Source organism: Poecilia mexicana, unplaced genomic scaffold (assembly GCF_051168715.1).
Source record: "Poecilia mexicana isolate PSO_F unplaced genomic scaffold, ASM5116871v1 scaffold_2, whole genome shotgun sequence".
NCBI lineage: Eukaryota > Metazoa > Chordata > Actinopteri > Cyprinodontiformes > Poeciliidae > Poecilia > Poecilia mexicana.
Genome location: NW_028263371.1, coordinates 2,914,716 through 2,937,645, shown reverse-complemented (window position 1 = coordinate 2,937,645; position 22,930 = coordinate 2,914,716).

Below are 22,930 nucleotides of genomic sequence, written 5' to 3'. Positions count from 1 at the left end.
ACATAAAGAAAAGCTAAAAAAAAATTCTATTTTACATAATACTGCCTCTTTAATATTCACTATCTTCCTGTAATATGTTGACTTAATGTCAGTTCTACAGGTTTATTTAAAATTTTCTTCAACATAGAAGACATTTTTTAAAAATGTGTCTTTCCTGCACTCATCAGCTGTGAGGAAATTGAACACAGATTGGGTAATAAAAAGTTAGGTGACCAGATGGTAGCTTTTTATGGCCTGAGATTTCAAATAGAGATGCTGTGTCACATGAATAACTAGCATGACATACTTCAACAGCTGTGATTGGTCCAGATGATTAGTGTTTACAGACCGCACAGCTCGACTCAATGTAATTCTCCTGGGCAACACAAACATAGCTAACAGGCTGTTATAGTCACATTTGCTCATAGTTATGACACATTTTCTCCTCTTTTTTTCAGTTTTTTGTGCTGTGGAAGCTACAGTTATGGATGTTGCTGTCAACATCTACAGAATAAACCAGAATCAGAACTGAAGCAGTATCATAAATCAACCTTATGTCTATGTGAGACAATTAAATCAAAGACGAAAATGAGTTAATGTTTGAAATTATTATTATTATTGTGTTTGTCATTTAAAGGTGGCTTATTAGGCTTCATTGTGCAGGTTAGGATAGGTTTACAGGCTATGCAAAACATGTTCATTAATTTTTTTTTTCTTTTGCATCTTTCTTAGATAAGATTTTAGTTTGCTCATTTCTGCCTATTTTCAGTTTCAGGCCTCTGGTCACTTTAAATCCAAATAAGCTGCTCCTGGCCACGCCCTCTCCCCCCAGCTCACTGTTTACATACTCGCATATGAAAACGGATGCGCTATTATACAGCTATGCATCTTTGAAAAGCAGAAGTTAGGTCATGGCGCAGTGTGACTCAACAATTAGTGAGGTTTTGTTGAAATGGCTCATTTCTCAGACACCAAAAGACATTAAATCACAGGAAATGACTTGGTGTTTTTTAAGCACTTGAGCTGTTTTTAGAAGCAGTAAAGACTTAAACTGAAATATAAAATCTTTCAAAAAGTGAATTTTGTATAATAGGCCCCCTTTAGCAAACTTACTAGCAGCACACTGAAATGTATTGTAAACATTATCACCACTTTCAGAAACATAATTCACAGAGGACATCACAAGCCAGATCAGGTGGACAGTATGCAGAGTCTTTCATATGTGATTCACAGACAGGTCTGTTACTCTGGTCAACATGTTATGACTTTACTATAACATGCTCTCTACACAGACAGAGAGAAGTATTTAATGTGAACTGATACGGTCTCTTTTTTATGTTTTCCATTTTATTTAATCTGACCTTATCAACCTCTCATGCTCCAAATTTCTAACTACACAGTTATGAATTATTAAGACAGTTCACGCCACTGAAAGCCAGTGCTAATTTAGGTCAGACAACTGAATTTTTATGAACTTATCGTTCCTCCTATATGCTGTTTACTGCATCATGTGCCTAATGTCATACGATATTAAGTTTATGGGCTTATACATTGCTTAAAGCTTCCACAAAGCTGATCATGGAAAATAGGGAGGCAAACTCTCCCAACATTAGTAACCCCTTTCAATGTACATCAGATACCTGTTCACTTAATTCATTTCTTTAGCTACACAGTACATGTTCTGTGTGTTGTAGATGTTTTCCTGCATCTCCACACCTGTTCATCAACTTATGTTCTTTTTAAGCACTGTCAAACAATAATTACAAGTGTGATGGAACTGGAATACAGCTACATACTACCATTTTATAGCACAATCAAGAACTACGTTGCCTTCAGTTGCTATAAAAATCCTGAATATATCAAATATAGCTTAAAAGAAATTAAAATGCCTTCAAAATTGGCCTGTGACTTTTTAAGAAACTCCTGCTTTTTCTGGAACTTTGCCTTCAGAAAGTCAGTTTCCTCTGTTAACCCTTTGACAACAACTTGAAACAACCAATCAGAGGCAGGAGGAGGGTGTGTGCAATGCTCCCTCCTTATCTCTCACCCCATTACTCTCTGCTAAGCAGCAGCTTTTCCCCGTCAGTAGAGCCTGACATGAATGCTAACGCTAGTTAGCATGGCCACCGATGACGGGAACTGAATAGGTTTCCTGTAATGGTAAATTGTTTATCTACCATTAGCACATAGCAGCAAGTACATGATGATGATTGACAGCGCTAAGACAATCCTCCTGGCTCTGATTGGTTGTTTTTGACCGGGAGCTGTTTGTTTCCAAAAGAAGCACAGGAAGGAAGTAGAGGAGACTGATATTTTCACATTTTTTTCTGTCATGACATGGTGATAGTTTAAACAAATATGTTAACAGCAGGGGTTCTAATAACAAAGTTGTTTAATTTCTAATCATTGTCAGTGTTAGATTATGACACTGTAATAAACAATTTATTTTACGGCTTTTTACACATCCCTACCAGGGAGTGCCAACAGTGTCTGTATTTGATGTGTGTGTTTGCCTGCAAAAGTTAATCTGACCACATAATGCTGGCAGGACATTACATCGCTCTATAGTGCATTTAGGAGAGCACCCAGCTTCAAATATCGCCGAATGTTCAATCTGGAAGGGTTTCTGACTTGATAGAGGAGGAAAAATAATAATAAAACACACCAATCACTCTTGAAAAATTACAGCAAGACTATTTCCCAGCTGCGTGCCTATTTCACTCTCCCAAGGAACTCCCACTCGCCTGGATTTCATACGATTTCATCAAAAAGTTTCCCCAGATTGACTTTGAAGGGGAGAGGGGGGGGCTCTATCTCGCTCTCCACACGGAGAACAACAAGCACCATCTCCCTGCTTCAAGTGCGGTGCAAAGCCTCCTCTCCTCCGCCGAAAACAGCTGGTTGTTGTTCGCTTCAGTTCAGAGGAAAAAGCGGCGGGCTGGAGGTGATTGAAGCGCGAGCGCTATAGGAAGAAAAGAGGCGGAGAGAGAAAGAGATAGAGAGAGAGAGAAACTGAATTCCAGCGAATTAATCACCGTCTGTTCCTTGTGCGAGAGGGAGGTAGAGTCAAAGCAGTCAAACAGAGGAGAGAGAGATGGAAAGGAAAGGAGGAGGAGGAGAAGTGGTGCCTGACGCAGTGTGAGAAGCAGAAACTGAGAGGAGAGAGACGAAGAAACGGTGGGGTGGGGGGTGAGAGAGAGAGAGAGAGAGGGAGGCAGAGCGGCATCATATCAGACGGTGCTTTGCATCCGAAAAAATCTCAATCACCTCGTCAGGAGCCGGCGGAGCCCTCTTCCCGGTCACAGCTGCTCTCAGAAACCGCACGAAGACACACAGGACGCGAGCCGGAGGGTAAAACAGTCCAATAACAGAAAACAACAACAGCAAGAGACACCGCACGTACACAACACCGCCAGAGGCAGCGCGCGCGGACACGCCGTGCTGGAGGAGCGCCGTCTCCCGGCGTGCTTGCACATCTGGATCCAGATCAGGTTAGAGTCGCATCTCTCTCTTTTTTTTTTTTTTTAAAGGAAACCCCATTAACCGTCAGCATCATATGTATAGAGAGTGTTTTGGTTCATATATGTTGTCTGCTTTTTGGGGAGGACCGGGACCGCATGGCGCATGGGCAACTTTGAAATATGTCAACATCTTTATGGCGTTCCTGCGGTTCTGAAATCAGCCTATTGCTCTCTCTTTGAGTGTGTGTGCGCGTGTGCGTGCGTGCGCGCATATTGGTGACGAATGGAAGGAATTCAATGATTGGCTCGATCATCTTATCTCCAAGCCCTTGTGCGCGCTGATAATGGGGATTGGTGAGGGGAGCGGGAGAGAAGGTGGGCGAGGGGGAGGAGGAGAGAGGGGGTGTAGATCCAGATGACCACCTCTCTGAATGTGTACAATGGATTCAGTCTGAATTCTGCAAATTCGGCCAGAGTCTTATCTTTGGTATTTATTGATGAGTCTGACACGTGCCAGGTTTTGTGCACTAATGAGCCGGTCGCTTGGAATTAATCACGTCTTTGTCCCAGGACGGGCTGCAGTGCCGGAGTCCTGGAATCCGTGCTGCAGTCCGGGACGGGAGCAGAGGCAGTCCCTATCCAACATGAGGCATGCTGAACTGTAGCTCTGAGTTGACAGATTTGAAGCATTTTGGTATTCTAAACTTCAGTGCTTTCATTACACCTCAGTCAGTGCTCACAGGATACAAAATCTCATGAAGCAGCAACCTATTAGATCCCAATAGGCACGTGCCTCCTGGTTTAAATAAAATCTGGTCTTCAACAAATACAGTTGTAACCCATTTAGATGGTTGTTTATGCTGTCCCATAGAGGTAAAGTTATTTTATTGAAATATCAGTTAAAGTGACAGAGGTTTATTTTTCAGCTTAAGGAAGCATAAAATAATGGTGACTGTACCGTACCCCACCTGTTGCTGTACTCTGCCGGTAGGGATTGGCGATATGAATTTAGAATTTTATCGCAATATTTTGTGGTGCTATTGTGTTGATACCGATAATGATTAAAAAAAAAAACAATTACTTATTTTTTTAAGCAATAAATAGTATTTCAAGACAGTGACCTCATAGCAGAGCATTCATACTGCCATAATCAAATATTGTTCTTAAAAAGCATTCTTGTCTTTTCAATAAGCTTCTTCAGGACACCACTTACTTAAAAAAAAAAGTGTGATTTAAAATGTAGCAATTAATAGCATTTTGGAATTTACTGTATTTATTGATGCCCTCGCAAAACAAAAAGTGGAAGAAATAGCTAAACTAACATTTACAATCTATCAGTTTTGTTTTAAATTAACATCAATAATTGAAATTTATCATGACAATGATATATCAAAATAGGTTTTTCACGATAAATGATAAACGATGTGATAAAAGCCCAGCCCTAACTGCCAGACAGATTTCCTGAATAAAAGTTGGTCAACTTTTTCTTTTGTGTACAAGAAAGACAAATTAGGCTACTTGGATATGCAGTTCAGTCTAGAAAAAAAATGAATAAAACTGAGTTATCACTTCTGTTATGATTGTTTCCTTTTCAAAAGTATGTAAGACTTAAATTGCCTCTCAATAGCAAGGCTGATCTCTATATTTCATCTTAAATCTAAATTCTCTCTTTAGATGTTTACTGGAAGCCAGAGTAAACTGTTTTAAGTTCGACAAGTAGAAAGAAGTAAAATGAGCCGGAATTAGAGTATCACCACCATCATCCCGGTTTTTTTTATTTTTTTATTTTTATTATTAACTCAGTCAGTTAGATACGTCCCTCTATAGGAGAGTGTAGTTGAGGTTAAATTATGAATCTTACTGACCAGCAGACATTTATCTTGTGTGAAAACAACAGATCTTTATCTCTGATGTCAAGAAAACTTATTGTCAGTGCATCGCCTCTGCAGATGAACGTTCAACAACAATTTAGCTTAAAAACAGAAACATGTCATTTTTACCACTGATCTTTTAATTTAAAAAAATTTTATCTCCCAAAGAAAACAAAAATTCCTTAGTTGTTTTTTTTTTTACACTTTATTACACGTTATTATTACAGCAACCTTACATCTGAAGAAAGGATGATTAGAGTTATTTCATACATATTCAGATGTTTTAGAGTTTCTATGAAAGCTCCAATATAGTGGAGCATTCATAATCTTAGGTTTTTTTTGTAGTTTTTACATATTTTCTTTACATTTTCGACACAAATGTCCATGCTTAACATTTTCAACCATTTGTACTTAATCTCATGTGAAACATCTATGTCTAAATCACTGTCATGAAAATCTTATGTGCACGATGTCTGCACCTTGCTAGACTGTTTTTTAAATTGTCAGTGAATTGTAATTCTGTGAAGTGTGCCTTTAATTGTAACAAGTAACGGTGAATTCACAACAGGAAAAAAAAGCCCTTCACAACAAACAAATCTTTACAATTTAGAGTTGGTATGAATAAAGAAATCCTGAGACACATGTGCACTAAACTGTAAAAAGTTTTTCTTTAGATTCAGATTCACATTTATTTGTATCCCAAATGGGCAATTGATGTTTAAGGGGGCAGTACTACATAGTTTCCAGGCACATAGTATAATTTTACCATGTGCCTATCAGGTCACTATATTATAAAAATGCTATATATATTCAAATATGACTTAAATGAAAGTTGACTTTGTAATTTATCGCCTTGAAATTGGGCCTCTGTCTCTTTAAGTAACTCCTGCTCTTTTTGAAAGTCCGCCTTCAGGAAGTGCAACACAACATGGCTCCTCTTTTAACCCTTTATCAAAGTTTTACCAGTGTTTCAATGAAAAGTAGCTCGTATCATGAGCTCAGCAGATGATCAGTTCCTCTAGATGTTTGCTAATTGCTGCTGGCTAGTCTGAAGGAGCTGAGTGGTAGAGGGGAGAGGCTTGGAAACTGCAGTTCTAAGGAGGAGCTGCGTCTCAAAGGGAGGTGAGGGGAGGTTACATCCACCCAAGTGTTTTACACAGCTGAATGGTTGCCATGGAGATTAAAGGATTTCTCAAACATGCATAAAAGATTCAAAGCAACACTCCAGGTATGTGAATAACATTGTAGCACAATGTAAAGCTCAAAACGTTGATTTTACATAATTCTGCCCCTTTAGTGTTGACTCTTATTGTTCAGTCATATTATCTTAATTCCTCAGTATTGCTAAAAGTCATATCAATTATCAACATGTTCAAAAACAATGCACCATGTTGCTAATTTATTTACATGCAACATGGGTGCTTAAGAACATTCAGGGCTTTGAGGATGGCACCAAAGCATGTAGGCACTGCTTACTGCTTTGATGAAAGCGTCAAGAAAGCAAACATTTAACGGAAGAGTAGCATTTATCCATCCAGTAGGAATTCACACTGAACATGACAAAGAGCAGCAAAGCTCTCATAAGAGCTTTAGATGTTCAGAAGCTCCAACCGAGCATGCACGCTCCAACTCAGACAGAGATGTGTAAGCACCTACCTCCACGCCTGTGTTTGAGCAGTTCAAAACACAGGAGCTCACTGGATGATCCGTGAGAAGCAAAGTCACTCAACCAGTTAAACGTTGGCTGCTCCACTATCTTTTGTAACGGATGTTGTTGCCACTTCGTCCCACAGGGCATGGACTACTAACAGAGTTTTCCCACTGACTGACTCCAATTGTTGGCTGAGTGCCACAGACAGAGAGAAGGAAAGAGAAAAAGAAAAAAAAAAAATGAAGGCAAAAAGATTAAATGAAAAAGGGCAAGGGGACTCTGATCATAATAAATAGACATGATGTGGCTCCAGTATAACGGCTTCATTCACTCGTGTTTCGCATATTATCTTTTTGGGGATTGAGAAATGATTGACTGGCTCGTTTCGGGGCCAGACATCCTCTGTCACAGTGAAGCAGTCACTATTTCTGGGAATTCATTGATAACCATCTTTGAGGTTTGCTCATCTTGCTTTCATCCTGCATTAGTACTGCAGTGCTTGCTGCAGCAGACACACGAGTTGTAAAGGGGCACTTCAGATAGGGCAGGGAGGGGGGGAAAAAAACCCAACAACTTCTTAAACCTTAACAAATCCTGCTCAATAAAGCCGTCCAACACATCTCGGTATGCAGCTACACACAATGAAAGCCGTTTTATTTCTGCTTTGGCAGCAGAAGTGTCAACGGCAGTGGAACTCTGATGGTTACGTCCGTAATAAGGCAGGAGGAAACATTAAAAATCAGCTGTAATGAAAAGTGACATCTTTAGTGGAGAGCAATTGCCGGCATGTCTGGAAGTACAAAATGGATGAACAGTGATGGGTTTAACGTCGGCGCTGTCACATCAATGTGAATCTCCAGTTCTGCTCTAACCTTCACCTGAAGTTTTGAAGGACTTTTTTTCTCCTTTACCTTATCTTTTACCTTAGCCCCAGTCTTTTGTGCCTGGAGTTGTGCTAGAAGTTCATAGAAGTACATCGGTTCCCAGCTCAGCGTGTCCGCAGATCCTTAAAGAGTCTTAAATTCATTTATCTAAAATCAAAGCCTTAAAATGATTTAATTTCATTTGTTTAAAAATGTAAATTGGCCTTTAATATATGAATCACATATATGAAATTTTGTGGTGGCATTACTATTTAATCTAGTGTATTCAATATAGTCTTTTTTTCTCATTAGACTTTCCTGTCAGGCTAAAGTTTGAGGGTAACGTTTGAGTCATGTTTGAGTCGTTTCTTCATTGCATTCTGTGACTCAAGGCTGTTGAGGGTATCGGTACCTTGGTAGCCAGAAAATGTACATTAGCAGCCATGTTAACAGGAACCATTGGCTCTGGTTCCTGGAATGGACATTTAGGAAGAAGAAAAACTAGCCAGCTTAAAAAAAAGCAAGCTAGCTAGCTAACAAGCTCACTTTTTTGCCTTTTGTTAATCTTTGACGTTTGATCACTTCTATTGCCAACCCATATGATCCTTCATTCATTCTGTGCAACAATGCTTGGCAAAACAGGTCTTAAGACTGCTTCTTTTGTACAATTCTGATGAGTTATATGTCTTAAGTTTCATTCAAAATTATTTGAAAAGATCATAGAAAGTCTTAAATTTGAATTGGTGGAAACCCTGCATCTGCTTACTACAGTTTCCAGAAATATGAAGCTCGTAGTTGGCTAAATTTCACCATCAGATCACATTAGTTGTTATGTGCCGTAGACATCCCTAATTCAAGAGAAAACTGCTCTTCGTAGGCACGTTGGAGCGCAGAATATTCACAGCGTCTTATGTCATAATGTTGATCTCTGTTGAGAGCAAATGCCCCAAACTGTGGAAGCAAACCTGCATGCAAAGTAAACGTGACACCTTTCCGCTGGCTGGATCTGGAGACATATTTTAAGTATTCAGCGCATCTGCTGAGAAACTGTCCAAGATATTTAACTCAAGTTTGGGTTATTTAAAAAAAAAAAAAAAACAACTTGGTATAATATAAATGCTATATTCTGAAAAAATAAAGTGTCAGATGTGGTTCTTGTTAAACTGAAAAAAAAGAAAACAGGATCCAACTTTTAAAAAAAAATTAGTTCATTTGTTACAAGTAATCAAATTATGTTTATCCAACTAAATGTATTAAGTCTGTGAATTATTATTTTTGACAAATAATTTCTAATAAATTAGTGTTAGATTTTGGTAATTAATTTCAGCTATTTAATTGAACAAAAACCCATTAATGAGTTGATCCTTTTTATCTTTAATAAACTGAATAATTGCATGACTTCTTATTTAGAAAATACATTTACTTAAAATGTGCCACTTTCGAAAGAAGTCTTTTTTTCAATACAAAATGTTTTGATGAGGGTTTTTTATTTTTCTTTGGTATTATCAAAATTGTTTTATTTCGCAATACTTAGAGGGAAACACTTTTCTTTGCATCACATGGGTCACATAATCAGCAACTGGGTGCTTCCACTGGTGCAACCCACGAAGAAAGACTGGAAAGACTCAGACGGAGAAAAAGGAACAATTAAAAGATTTAATGACAGAAATGAATAATAGTTCTTTGGCGCTCGGGCCCCGGCAGCTGATTTGAGCTGAGGTTTGATGTGAACTCGATGAACATCCTGATAACTGATTAGGGATGCTCTCCCCCAAAATAGGGGCTGAGGCTGGGGCCGAGGCCCGAGGAAAAGTGAGACCTAAAACTTGTGTGCGGACTTGAGGATTCAGGGAGAAAAGTACAGTACAGGTTATCAGCCAAAGGAGTGCAGAAGACTAGAAGGTGAGAAGCTGGTAGGAGGAATCAAATTTGATTGATAGAGGGGTTTCATGATATCATGATGCCCAACTGAAGAATGAAGGCCTGCTAAGAGATAAATAATACCAGGCAAGAGACTGAAGAATAGTTGAAGGTGCGGAGCCGGGCAGGAGATGGGATCAGCTAGATGACCCAAAATCATCTGGAGAAAGGGTGGAGGATAGGTGCCAGCTGTAAGGGAGCCACGTTGAAAAGTATGAGGGAAAAAGAAAACAACTGAGACATCGGCCTACAATGAGAGAAAGGCTGGGACATGGGCAAGCTGAAGGGGCAGGCAACACTGGGACATGGGCCAGCTGCAGGGGCAGAGCAACGCTGGGACATGGGGCAGCAGCAGGGGCAGAGAAACGCAGGGTTACTGGGATGGCACGGAGCCAGACTGCTAGATAAGCCAGCTGATGGGTTACTGAGATAGCTTCAGGGAAACCAAAAGAGGTTGGCAGTAGGGCTGTTTGATTGAGGGACAAAGAAGCTAGAAGTAGACTTACGGGTTCAATCTTTGGAGGATGCGAGGGAGAGTGATAACACAGAAACAAACCTGCAAGTAGCAGCATGGGAGGACACAAAAGGGACATATAGGACAATCACATGATAAGTTTACACTTTGGACAAGGTAGACCAACCACCACCAGCGATTTGCGGATTGCTCGTCTGGCACAGAGGGAAGCTATGGACACAGGGAAGAGATACATAATCATATCAAGAGAACACTGAAAAGGACAGGAGTGTTGGTGTAAAGTCAAGGGAGTGCTTGAAGACTGGTTGAACATAATCCTAAGCTATAGATGAGCATAAAGAAAAACTAAGATTCAAAATGAGGATAAAAAAAAAAGAAACGGGACATATGGAAAATAAAATTACAGAGCAAGACCTGAGATTAAACATGAAATGAGCTATTCCGTCTAATAGCTGAACTGGACTGAGCAGAGGCGGAGAGAGACAGCTTATCAACAATAGAGTCAAAAATGATCAGGGATGAAACAAGCAGAGATAAGATTAAAGTCGGTTGATGACATGAAACGGACTGGTGAAGGTTCAGCTTTATTGTAACACACGACTGATGAGGAGAGCGACGACTTGGGATTGCTTGCGGAGTTAGCCCCTCAGGGAACAGGTTATGGCCGTGGAACAATTTTGTAAAAAGCTGGAAACTGGAACTGCTGAAATGAGGGTGAAGCTGAACCAACTACATAGGAGATCCCCCCCAAAAAAGGGCAGCCGCCGATGGACTGAATTTAAAATGGGAAATAGAAAGGAAATGCCATCTTAAACTCATCGAAAAGCTTTGACGTGTTGAGACATGCCATCCGAATGAACTTCACTTGGACCCGGCAATGGGGTTGGGGGTTCAGACTCTAGATGGGACTGTGAGCTTTAGGATACCTGCAAGTACTGATTGCTGTAGTGACAGACCCACAAGAATGACTGGTAAGTGTCTAATGGCAATTGGCCCAGAAGTGAGACTGGAATGAGCACATTTGAGTGTGGGACCGGGGTAAGCAAGAGAACTGACTACATAACCTGAAAGTGGCAGGATGGCCTGGGAAATAATCTGCTGATTTTGGGAGATCTTAAGAGATAAGAACTGAGAAGCAACCAATGGGACTTGAACAGGACGAAACATCAGAATATGGGACAGATTGGTTGATAGCGGCGAAGCAAGTAGACCAGGAATATCCAGAAGTTCAAACTAAGAAAAACCTAAAACTTAAGCTAGGAAAAGGATAACTTGTTGATCACCTGCTGGAATAGTGACTGCCAGACCATTTAATTCCTCTGGATTCTTCTGTACTGTGCTACCAGAATGAAATATGAAACATCAACTACTATACATTGTGCGTCTGGAAAAAAGATCCTATAAATCGGATGCTAAAAACACATGTTTTACATTGAGACTAAACTGTTTCTATTTAAGGTTGCTTTTGATAAGTAGTGAATGGACACTGAGCAAAAATTTAACAAACAATGATTGGAGAATGACCCTCGTCAACAAGAATTTAAGGCTGATTAATAATTAGTAAAAGTGCTGGACGGACTCAACCGAACCAAAGAGGAATTATTAGCCGACTTCATGTTACGTTGGCAAGCCACTCTACTGCACGTATCGCCGTCGCAACAGGGCAAAAGTCCACAATTAGGCAAATGATAATTTATGCCTCAAGCTGCTGGTATGTGAAGGCCAGCCGAGACGCTGTAAGCGAGCCCCTGCTCCAGACGAGTTTAACCAATGAATCGACTGTTTAGGGCAGAATGAATCTACGTAGCTGAACATGCACAACGACAATAGTCACGGGCGTCTTGTTAACAAGCTTAAGGGGTTGTATTGTTATTAGTCATAATCAAGCTAACATCACCTGCATCCGGCAGCATTACTCTACTCGGTCGGTTAGATTGAGCAAAGTACTAGGCGTTATACTAGCAGCTCCTACGCCGTTGGCAACAGATGTGAATGTCTCCAGGCTCAAGTTGCGGTTCAAAAAATGGATTACGATGTGTTAACGCCACATAAAACGGTTTTAATTGCAGAACAAAGTTACAGAGGACACAATATGGGAAGTGGAGGAAACTCCGGTATCAAATCGATGCAGGAATGTCAAAGAGTTGGCCACGTAGGTAAAACACGGAGCTTGCAGAACAGCCGGGACACAACTGAAGCCGGCAATGCACCGAGAAGCCCGCCCATGCTGCCGGGCCTGTGTAGCATAAATTGTAGTATCCTTCAGATGACAAGCAATAGTGAGCTGACTAGCGACAAATATCTAATGTGAACCAGATGGATAAATGCGGTGACCAAACGTCCCGTTAAAGATGGGGTTCACTGCTCTCTGCAGTTGAGTGCAGAGAGCACTCAACTATTTATACGAAGAATAATCCCTCTATGGCTGTCTGGATTCTAACATACACCTAGCAGCTCTTACGCAAAAGCTGGTCATCTGCTGACGCACAGACCCAGACACTTAGAACTCATGTTATGTTTAAAGGTGCCTCGGAGAAACAGGTGACGATGTTTTAACTAAGTCAATGTTCGGGTAAAAGTCCTTGAACATTAGAACCTGAGTGGCGCATGTATATACGGCCAACATGTTCGGGAGGGGATAAACTAATGAAAAATGTCTGCGTTACGAAGTATTGCGAGACACAAATGAGACATGAGAATGCTACGTCTTACCCTGGTAGCTTGAAACAGGCGTAGTGAGGGAAAACCTCACTACGCCTGTTTCACTACCGAGGCGGGAGACGCTGCTTGAAATCATCGAGGAATCTCTTGGATCTGAGGAGCGTCTAAGGGGAAAAAGAAGGGGCCAAGCCACAGCTAAATGGCTTTCATGACAGCAAGCCGAGGTAGAAGGACGGGGAATCATGAAGCGGTAGAGAAGCTGTGACGTGCAGATGAACGGATTGAACGCAGCTGGGAACCGGCTGATGGCTTGGGTGTGGATCCTTTTATGCAGAGCTTGATTGATGATTGGATGCGCCGGGTGAGGTCCAGCGCTGAGGTTGGAGATGAGCATGACGCCGATGGGCGAACGGAGGGGGCGGAGTCTTCCAGCTTGAACTTTTGCTATAGCTCCATGACAGACAGGAAGTAGTCAGAGGATGATGGCGTCGCATGTTTTTTAATATTTAATATTTAATATCGCATGAACAAACTTATGAATGATTTTATTTGCGTTTCTTATTTAATGGAAACACCACAACTGCAAAATTGTGTTTTCTTACTTAATGGAATATAGACAAAGTCTTGCACACATTTGTAAAATAGTGATTTGAATCAATCTTCTTGGTTTTCCTTGTTACAAACTTTCTCAGCTACTTTGACTAATCAGTTGATCATACATTTGATAAATGGGATCAGTTGGAGCGTATGTATGACTGAACTGAAATTATTGTTTTTGTAAAGCACCTCAAGATGACAATTGCTGTGCATTGCCGCTGTAGAAATCAATTGAACAGAATACTTTTTAGAGCCATGTGCAAACTTTGAAAATAAAATCTTGTGCGTCTTAAAGATGTGGGAGAGTTCTACCACATGATTGCCTTGAGAAGCTTAAAATCAGAAATTTCTTCACTTTAAATACTAAAACACATCAGCAACATTTATGTAAATGATGCACTTCCAAGGGTAGAGAGACGCACAAAAGAGACGTGACACGGCCCTAAACATGCACGCGCTGCTGACGCACACCTTCCAGCCCAGAGTGCACACGCTCAGGCGAGCACACCGATTAATGATGTACCACCGTCCCTGCAGGGGGCTAGTTAGCATTTCAGGAAGATTGCACAAACACTGGGGAACTGTAATTAGGAAGTTATTGTTACAAGTTGCAACTCACCCACACATACACAGTTGAAGGCACATACACACATGCCCATGCAGAGAATGCAAATAGAGAAAAGAGGGCGCTAGTTATTATCGGTACTTACCTATCAGTCATTTGCCACGGTCTTCATGCTAATGTTTGTCAGGCCTGAGAAAGGCAGCAATAACATGTCACCGGCTGACATGTAATTTCCTTGAATAAGTCAAAGAAAAAGATAAATCCTGAATCACAGGACCACCAAAAAGTATGCTAAAGTGAAGCGGTTACATTAAAGGAAGGATATGATATGTTAGGTTCAGGAGAGCTTGTATAAAAGTTTTATATGACATTCAACTTCGTCATTGTTTGTCAAAGCAGAAAACTCGCTCTAAAATGCATTTTTCTTTCAAAGGAAGGGCTTTTGTAAGTCGTCTGGTACAGCATTGTGTAAACAAAAAACAGATTTTTTTTTCTTTTCCATTTCAAAAAAGACCTTGGATGTGTAAATGGCAACACAGACGAAATGGTGTGGACATTCTTACTTTCCCTGTTGTTCCAGCTGAGCAGAAAACGTGAGTAAGATTCTTAAATAATCTTATCATTGGAAACACTTTTTTGCCTCAGGATTGTAAAATAATGTGAATCTTGGCTTCAAAGAGGAAGCTGCAACTCAACCAGTGTGGCCGTTAGCTCTAGTAGATTAAGCCACAGACGATTAAGGCATTAATTACACTAAGAACCCAATTAACACAAAAAACTTGGACCATTTTTAAATGGATATGTTTAGAGTCGGTCAATGCTATCCTCACCAACTCTCATACTCTGGTCCAACCCTCTGGGTTGCAGGCCAGCAATCCCTGGCCCCTAAAGAAAGCACTTTTAGGGCTTCAACTTGGGAAGGAGAGCTTTGATCAAAAGGCAAAAATTATGTGACTGCGGTAGTAGCCCATCAGGTCTAAGAAGAGGCTTCTCTGTTTGTTGGTGCGTAATCACACAAAGAAATTCCTTTGGTCCGCTTGTTTGGCCCGGACAAACAGTCGGCTATTTTTTTTTCGTTTGATGCGGTTTGCATTCAGATTGTGCAAAGCCAGGTTGATAATCGATGCTCCTGTTCGGCAGAAATGAACAAGGACCGGACAGATCAAAGACTGAAAAAAAAAAACTTCAGAAGTCCTGCATGCTGCATTTTTGTTCTGCACATTTGGTGTTATTACATCTGCAAAACCATTTTGAATGTCAAGAGTAGCTCATAGAACGCGTGTTTTGCGATGTCACAATTTCAGCACATTAGCAAGCCTGACTGAAGGGCTAATTTTTACCATAACGCCCAGCAACAGTGGCTTGTGAAGTCCAAAAAGAGGCACATTTTCTGGAGTTGCTTCAGATCAAGGTTGGTCTGTATTCACACCAGATGCAAACCGTACCAGAATTCATTTGGAAGCTGCCTCAAAAAGTGGATCTGTGCCCGATTGTGTGGTCCGCACCAGGATTCACATGAGTGTGTTCACACGTGTGAACACACTCGTGTGAACAAACAAGAACCTCTTCTAAAAGACTAAATTGATAGCTTTCAGCCTTGTGGTCACAGACTTTTCTTTTTTGTTGAGAGGAAGCTAGATTTCCTTGAGCCCTCTCACCATATATAGCTTGTGTCAAAATCCATTTTCAAAGTCAGTAAGGTTCTGCTGTGGTTCAGGCAGTGCTCACAATGTGAGAGCCATTTTCTCACCAACATGTCATTTTTCAACAAATATCCCTTTCCACACTTTTACCATCATCATCTAAAAATGCACAGGTATACAGCTTACAGTGATGGAGCAGTGATGTGGAAATGGAAAGCAGCAAATCTGGAACTGAATGCTTCACTCTTCACATCTGCAAGGGGAGAAAGTACACGGAGAGAATGAAGGGTAGGGTTTAGTAGAAATATAGCAACAGGTTTAACATGAATGCTTCTGAAGTTACTCTTTAACTAGACACTCAGTTTTCCTTGATAGTTTCAGATTTTATTGGTACACTGCTACAGGATGCAATTAGTGAGCAGTGGTGCACTGACTAACTGCATCTAGTAGCTGTAATAAAGAAAATAAAATAATTATTCTTGGGGCTGAAAAAAACATCATTTATGATGTTGTATTTATGGTTTGATTCCACTAAAGTTCACGGCTCAAAGACGACTCCATGACAAAGGCTCCCCAAGCAGAAGCTTCAATTCTTTTCTTGAACAACATATTCATCTCCTAAAGGAGCAGCCTCAGCAGCTGTTCTTACATTATAATCAGTCACATAAGTGGAAAAGGGACTGGGAGTTTCAAAATGCTCCAAAACAATCAGGTCACACAGAGATTCAAATGTTTTAACCTCTACTGAAAAGCACCAGGTCTCTGACAAAATGTGCATCTACCTACCAGACTTCTCCCAGGTTCTAAATCTGTCAATATGCTTTAGGTACCAGCTCAAATGCTTTGAGCAGAGCATTATTTAACAGGCTTGTAAATCTTGACTGAGACTTACTAAAGAGAAGACATGCTTCCTGAGCTTTACCTGTAAAACTGCACTGCAAAAGCAAGGTGCATTCTTCATGTGACCCAGAGCTGTTTTCAGCTACATGTTCAAAAAGTGAGAAGAATATATCAGGATCACGTTTATTAAACTGAGGAACCAAACAAAGGTTAGTGGACACGTCAAAAACTCTCAAAGGCACAAATCAAGTATGCAAAGTCTGCACTGCACTACTTAAACTTAATCTGTGCTCCTCAAGTTCAAGCTTCCTCAGTTCCATTTCCAGAGTCAATAATCTTTCACATGGTTCAAACATCAACTCTGGGTTTCATTGATCAACGTGTTTTTTGTTTCATTTTTTTTTTTTGTTGAAGTATACTGATTCAGACTAGTTCTCCTTGAATTTGCCTCTTATCACCAACATCCATGTGAAAACGAACAGTTTTCACTGACTGCTCCCTTGAACAGTGACTCGATAACCCACAGTTGGAGCTTTCAAAAACTCAATCGTTGCCATTAGTTCCAAATGTATCCTTCATAACCTGGCGTTAACGGAAGAAACAAACAAACAAAACAAAACCAGCAGACGCATTGCATTCATAAAGCAAACAGCAGCACCCATTCTTAATTTTATCACCAAACCAGACAGAACACTAATGGACGAGTCTCTGCCTGTTACAGCCCAGCTCTAGGGCCGGAACAAACACATGGAGCTAATATAAGGTGTGTGTATTATAAGAAAATAATCTATTTAACGAAACTCAAACAATAATGTGATTGATCAGTTATCACTGCGTTTCCATTCCAGATGTATGCAAAACTTTTTTGATATTCTGCTAAACACAATTTCACAATTGCTGTATTTCCAATAAATAATACTATTGTGAATAAGCTTGTTCACACAGAGTCATTAAAAAAAACGTACCACACATCATCCTACTTCCTGTTGGCTTCTTCGCTTTTTCTGCCAGTAGTAACAGCCGGTTGTGCACTAATTTTGAAAAAGCTGAAAAATCACCTCATTCTAATGCAAAAAAACGTTTTTATTGGAAAAACTTCACTTATTTTTTTAAACTGGCGTGTTTCTATTAAGCAGATTTTTGTAAGTCCAGTTTCCGCAATTTTATGGTTAGCAGAAAACAGAGCTATAACAACAAATGGCCTTGATGTGTGGACATATTATGAAAAACTTCCAGTTTACATAAAGTTTTGTGGTGACACATTTGCTCAGACAAGATGACGAGGGCATCAAAGTAACAATGCTGGTCAGAACCTGAAATTATATTTACCTGAGTTAAAAAATTTAGGACAAAAACATCTAATCTACTCCCAAATGAAATACAGCCTCCTTAGAATAAAGTGCTCTATTTTGTAACTTTTACACATATAGTCATTTTTCCTCCCCTTTCACTTCCAATCCTCATCTTTAACTACATCTAGTAGACATACTTAAACATAGTATTTCTGGTTTGTTAGGCTTTCCAGATACTGCTCTCAAACAACATTCATCCCAACTTCCTCATCCTCAATGGATAAATCAATATATACAACTTTCCTTTACAAGGCTATTTGAGAAAGCGAAAAATTCTCTTAGGTTTCTAAAGGAGATTGAATAAGGTTTTAAACTTGTAACCGTAAACACTCTTGAGGGACATGACAGAGTATTCCTCTGTTCTTTGGTAATTTGCGCGAACATTCCTTAAGACTGCGCTGTAAGCATCTTATCCCAAATATGGGAATCGTTTTGGGGTCTTAGCATCGAGAATTTGGAGAGGCAGCTCTATTAGCTCGAACGTAGAGACGGCTCCCAACTATGACCTCATACCTCGCGTTCATCGCATGAATGATGAATGAGCTGCTTAATGTTTGCTGACGCATAACTTGCACGTTGCCACCGTGCCAGTTTAGAGGGCTAATCCCAACCTAGACTCTGTGGAAGAGGCCTTGCAGCCTCTCCGTTTCCCCTCCCCTGAACACTTCTTCTTCTCCTCCTTCTTGTTATTCTCGTTTCTCGCTATCTCCTGGCTGCACACACCCACTTTGTGCAGGTTGAGGGTGAATGAGCAAGAGGGCGTGTTTTGAGTCAGCTAGTTTGTATTCCAGCTACTGCTACACTACCCCTCTCTGAAAATCAAGGAGAAAATTCAGTGCGGGGCTGAAAATAGGAGTAGACAAACTCACAAATACGGGATGGAAGGTGAGAAGGCAGACAAATGCTGGGAGAGAGACTTGAGAGCTGGATTGAGATGCCACGCTGATATGAAGAGGAAAATATAACAAAAGGGCATTATAGGTGGATAAATCCTTCATTACATGTGCTTTTCTCCCCTCTAACCTGTTTTCTTACCTCTGCCCTCTGTCCCGCAGACAGCACAGCCTTTGTGGCGAAAAATGCGGCCTTGCACAAATCTAACAACCTCTCCTATTCTCTGTTCTGAGATGCTCTTCAGGGCTGAGAGGAGAAATTTCTCTGGCTGTCCCATTACCTAACAGAGACTGGAACTATTGAAATCGTATTAGCTCTCCTGAGCAAGTGGCACATCGTCTGTTTTTCCATTTCCAGACAAAGATCTGCAGTTCGAGCCCTGGCAGCATGAGACGGAGCTGGCAGACTGTATTTTTTTTTTGTGGTAGTCTTCCCTTTCATCCTCCAGGCACCTTCGTTGTTTTCCTCCATTCTCTGGTGACAGATTTCTGGAAGATGTGTGTATCATTTATATACCACTCCGGGTACTTGAGAAGCCTTGATGGCAGGTTCGACAGAGCGGAAGGCAAGAAGGAAGAACGTAGATGAATCTCTCTAGCTGAGTTTTGAATTCTCCATTCTGTTGGGCAAATTTGGATAAAGAAAATACATTTGTTTAATGGAAACATTGGAAACATGCCAATTACGAAGTTTCTTTTGTGCTAGGATGAGGTGTTTTTTTTCGGCCATATTGAAATTAGTGTATTTCGCAAAACTGCAATGGAACCACTTTTTTTGCATCACGAGTCATGTGATCAACAACCTGATGTTACTACTGGTGTAAAAGACAAAGAAGATGACAGGAAGTTGGAGAAGTTCACATGCAGTTTTTATTGTTTTTTTATTGAATGTAACCATGGCAACTTTGAAAAAAAAAACAAAAAAAAAACACCACCACGTTCTTTGATAAAAAAAGTTTTTTCATTAGGATGACGTGGTTTTCCAGCCGAATCAAAGCCGGTTTATTTAGCAAAACTGCAGAGGAGACACTTTTTCCAATTTATCAAAATTGGTTTATTTGCCAAAATCAGGTGATCCAGATGTTACTACTGGCGGAAAAGATGACAGGAAATGGTAGAAGGATTTTGGCTAAGCATGTTTTAAAAAAAGACTTATTGCCTGAACAAACTACTTCACATCTGATTTTAATTCCATTTCTCATTTAATGGAAGCACCACAGATGAAAAATTGTTTTTTTCCGACATTAATGGAATATCGACAATGTCTTGCTCACATGTGGAATAGAAACACATCTACTGATGTCTAAAAGAGAAGGCAGATAGTTAAAGGCCAAAAAGAATTTCATTCAGTCAACTTTGAAAATCATTAACAAAAGAATTTATTTCACAGCTGACATGCATAAGTGTGAAGTTATGCAATGAAGCCACTATGTGTATCTTGTTTTAATGGCTAATGTTTTCTGTGCACACACACACACACACACACACACACACACACACACACACACACACACACACACGCATGCACACTCCCTCACACATGCACACACACAGCTGAGACACACTGGGATGCACTGTGTCTGGGAGCTTCTTTAAATCTTAAGGCATCCAGAGAGCAATCATAAATGCCTGCCCTCCTCTCTGCACCGTTATTAAAAAGAGAGCAGTGACATTTTATTTTCCAGAAACTCATCATCTTTATGTGGATTGTTCTCTTGCCCCAGCAACTGTGGCTTAATATGAATTTACTCACACTTACAGGGGCACAGGTTTTGGAGCCAGCACAGATTGTTGTTGCAATATGCCGAGTTTTTAATTGTGTAAAATAGAACACAGTCAAACTTAAGGGAATAAATTAATGCGGCTCTCCACATGACTATTGCAAAATGAAAAATACCCATTTAATTTCTCCACATTTTATAACGCTAAAGCCATAAATCATATGTGTTTTCATGGAATTGTGTGTGCTATTTTTTTCTGTGATAAAAATGTTTTTTTTTTTTTTTTTTTTTTAAAACACCTCAATTTCTATAAATCTATGGGGAAATTTGATTTAATTTATTCCTACTTAATTGATTTCCCCCCCCCAACTTTTAGGTTTTAAATAAAGAAAAATAGCAACATTTTCTAAAATAAAAGAGGATGCATAATAAATTTGATTCTATGGCTTGTCAATATTTATGAAATATGCCATCAAATGGCTTCATGATAAAAATTAAAACAGACTTAAAAAGATATGCTTTTTTATGCTAACAGAGCAGTTTAATGCATTAGAGAACATACTGTATGAGGTGTGACTAAGTGACAGAGTGATAGTAGTTCATCTCAAAGTTTGACAAGTGAGGAAGCAAGCCAAGGTCAAACACTGGTTTTCTCAGTTTTATAGTCCTGCAATAAAGTAGGAAAGCATGTCTGTTTTTCAGCAGCTCTGTCAATATAAATGAAACCTCCTTGTCTAGTATGTAATCCTGTAATTTCCCAGAGTTTGTGTAGGCGACCTCCAGACATTGAAGCGAACGGCGTGAAGAATCGAGTGTGTTTGCTCGCATCCGAATGCTCAGACGGAAACATGACTGCAGCGCTCACATGTGACAGCTGCTGAACGCCTGCGGTGCTGGAAGTGCGTACGCTGGGTGTTAAATGTGTGGGCGGAAGCGATGTAAGGTGTATGTGATTTTATAATGGTTGTTTTGATTCAGGCTATCATTTTTCTTATTTTGCTACTGTCACTTCGGTTTCTCCAGCATCACTTTGTGATGTGACATGTTGTCTAAAAGACTTTTCACATTTCAGTCTGTCTGAGTGTGTTGCTCAAACTCATTAGTAATTTCGTCAGAGAATTTAAAGTGCTATGCTTGATTGATGGAGAAGTTGTTATATGTGACTGGCCAAAATAAATAAATAAATAAAAAAAATCAGGAGCCAGTTTTCCTGGGGGCATTTGAGATTTTTTTTAAAGATTCTGAAAGAGTGGAGACTGAGCTTTCTAACAAAATCAAACACATAGAAATAAAAAATAAATTAAAAAGAATTGGCCATTGAATTTTGGCACAAAATTAGTGAGAAAACATGTTTCAAAGTTTCAAAAGAATTGTCCTGTTACCTGATCAGCTTCATGCTATATTTATATTACCCTGCAATGAGTCTCAACAGGTATGAGTTGGAAAGTGTGCAGACTGGCGTTTCTAGTTAGAAATATATATTTTTATATGTCTTAAGCTTTTATTCCATTTTAGAACAAGGTTGTGAGCTTAGCCTTTGTCATGGAGTCGTCCTTGAACCCTGAACTTTAGATGAATCAAACCACGCCTAAAAACAACATGGTAGACAATGTTCCTATCAGCCCAAAGTAAATTATTATTTCATGTATTCCAGCTACTCGATGCAGTTAGTCAGTGCACCACGCACCATTGCTTGCCCACTTGTTCAGTAGCTGAGTTTCCGTTGACCATATAATTGCACAATTTGACAGATCAAAAATAAATTTGCTTAATTTCGAAAACTCGTTTTTCAACAAGTTTTGGCGCTAGGATGAGCTGATTTTTTTGGACCTCATCAAAATTGGTTTATTTGACAATTATATATATATATTTTTTCCCGATGTTGCCGCTGGCACAGACCAGAGAGAAGAAGAAAAGAGGTAGTTGGAGGACCATGAAGCAGCATGGTTTTTAATCACTTATTGTGTGTGCTTTTATATGCATTTCTATTTTAATGGAAACACTCCAATTTTTCCAACATTAGCAGAATATTCAGAAGGTTTTGCAGACATTTATAATGAAACGCAGCTGCTGTCATAGCACTGCCCAGCAGCTCACCTGCTCCATTTGCCTAACTCTGACATGTCTGTATTTGGAAGTCAGTTACTTCAAAGCATGATGTGATTGAACGCCAGAAAAGACTCGTTGTGTGCCAGTTGTGCTAAAGGGAATTAGCATATCACTGAAGCTATTCTAAAATGCCATCTCTATGGTGACCATATGACTCAGGCACAGACGTCCTGAAAGCTGAAGTTGGCATCCATGTTTCGAAAGAAGATGTAGCTACATGAATGTTTAGCTCATATGTCCATTTATTCAATGATTTATCAGCAAAACCAAACAAAACCAGGTTTGAATTCCAGCACTGGGTTCTTCTGTGTAAAGTTTCCATGTTCTTC